Genomic DNA, 2,500 nt, shown 5'->3' with positions numbered 1-2,500 from the left:
CACAAGCCGTGCACATTAGCCATGCGCACAAGCCCCGCACACTAGCCTTGCGCACAACCCTTGCACACAAGCCATGCACTCGAGCAATGCACACAAGCCTTGCACTCAAGCAATGCACACAAGCCCTGGACACTAGCCTTGCACACGGGCCTGGCACACAAGCCTTGGGCACTAGCCTTGCGCACTAGCGTTCCACATGAGCCTTGCACACTAGCCTTGGACACTAGCCTTGCACACAGGCCTTGCACACTAGGCATGCTTGGGCGAGCTGATCCCGCATCAAGTCGACGGGTCTAGGCATTCTTGGGCGCAGATCCCGCATCGTCTCGTCGCGTCTGGGCGCAAACACGTCGCGTCTCGTTGCGTCTTCAGAAGTCGTCGCTAACAGCACCTTTGGTTGCCACTGGTGGTTAGGCTGGTTGGTTGCGCAAACCCTATAGGAGGGTGGCATGCTGGTGGGCGTTTTTGCCCGGATAGGCACTAGAATGTGCAGATTTTGGGCGTTTTTGCCTGGATAGGCTAAGGAATGGGCATGCTTTGGGCGTTTTTGCCCGGATAGGCACCGGAATGCTTGGCCTTGGCTTGTCCTAGCAAGGCATTGCTGGGTTGGGCTCCCTTGGCCTTTTGGGCGCCTTGGACGATGTCTTGCGAAGACCATGGGCACAAGGCCATGGCATATGGTGAGGAAAGGACCACGGTTGCCAAGGTTAGGCACCGGAATGCTTGGCCTTGGCTTGCCAAAGCAGGGCATTGCTGGGTTGGGCTCCCTTGGCCTTCCGGGCGCCTTGGACACTGTCTTGGGAAGACCATGGGCACAAGGCCATGGCATATGGTGGGGAATGGACCACGGTTGCCAAGGCTAGGCATATAGAGAGGAATTGCATTTTTGCCCGGATAGGCACCGGAATGCTTGGCCTTGGCTTGCCATAGCAGGGCATTGCTGGGTTGGGCTCCCTTGGCCTTCCGGGGGCCTTGGACGCTGTCTTGGGAAGACCATGGGCACAAGGCCATGGCATATAGTGAGGAATGGACCACGGTTGGCAAGGCTAGGCATATAGAGAGGAATGGACCACGGTTGCCAAGGTTGCGCAAGTTTTGGGCATTTTTTGCCCGGATATGCCCAAGTATGCCCCGATAGGCCCGTTACGCCCCGGTATGAACGCGTATGCCCGGATTGACTCGGTATGCCTTGGGATACATGCGTATGCCCCGATAGGCTTGGTACGCCCCGATATGCGCACGTGTGCCCCAGTAGGGCTCGGTATGCCCCGGTATGTACGCGTGTGCCCCGATAGGCCCGGTATGCCCCGATATGCACACGTGTGCCCCAATAGGGGTCGGTATGCCCCGGTAGGTACGCGTGTGCCCCGTAATGCACGTTTCGCAGATCTCCCCGCATGTCCCGCCCCTATATGTAATACTTACTTACTTACTTACTTTCTTTCTTGCTTGCTTGCTTGCTTGCAATGGTTGGGAGTGCCCGGCATGCCCCGCTGCAGAGACCAAGGGCGCAATGACTTGGCACCGCGGATGCCGGGACTCCGGCACTTCCCGTGGCACTGATGGTTGGTTCCAAAGACAAAAGGCCGTGCAAGGCCACCGCACCGCGGATGATTTTGCTCGTGCTGGCGCCGTTGTGTGGCCAAAGAACATGCGCGAATGCTCGTGTCGGAAGGGTTGGTGTCCTGGCCCCGCGGGTGTCACGAATGCTCGGTTGCGAAGACCATGGGACCAGAGCCATGGCACGTCGGATGATGGCTCCAGCTGGCGCCCCGGCACTTTCTGTGGCATTGATGCTCGGTTTCAAAGACAAACGTGCGCAGGGCCAGGGGACCGCGGATGACTGCTCGTGCTGGCCCCGTTGGGCGGCATTGATGGTCGGTTGCAAAGAAAATGCGCGATTGCTCGTGTCGGGGCCTGGCAAGCCAAGGCCAAGCGAGCCATGGCAACGCGGATGATGGCTCCAGCTGGCGCCCCGGCACTTTCTGTGGCATTGATGCTCGGTTTCGAAGACAAACGTGCGCAGGGCCAGGGGACCGCGGAGGACTGCTCGTGCTGGCCCCGTTGGGCGGCATTGATGGTGTGTTGCAGAGAGCATGTGCGATTGCAAGTGTCGGCCGGGTTTGGGTTCCCTTGGGCTTTCGGGTGCCTTGGACGCTGTCTTGCGAAGACCATGGGCACAAGGCCCCGTCCTGGCCCCTTGTTCGATTCGCTCTCGTCTTGCGCTTGCTTCCAAGGTCCTCCATGACCTTCCCCATGGCCTTGCTAGATCCCCCCCATGACGCATGACCTCTGTCCGTTGATTGGTTTTGAGTGCACACCATGCCCGGCTTGGCACCGTGTTGTCGCGTGAGTGGCATTTGGATCGTGCATGCTGGTGGGCTACCTGCCAATGCGCACAAGCCTTGCACACTAGCCTTGCGCACGAGCCTTGCACAAAAGCCTTGGACACAAGCCTTGCGCACAAGCCATGCGCACAAGCCTTGGACGCTAGCCTTGC

Source organism: Tasmannia lanceolata, unplaced genomic scaffold, assembly GCF_043159265.1.
Source record: "Tasmannia lanceolata isolate RefF3 unplaced genomic scaffold, GAP_Taslan_0.1 ptg000200l, whole genome shotgun sequence".
Taxonomy (NCBI): Eukaryota; Viridiplantae; Streptophyta; class Magnoliopsida; order Canellales; family Winteraceae; genus Tasmannia; species Tasmannia lanceolata.
This window is presented reverse-complemented; position numbering follows the sequence as displayed.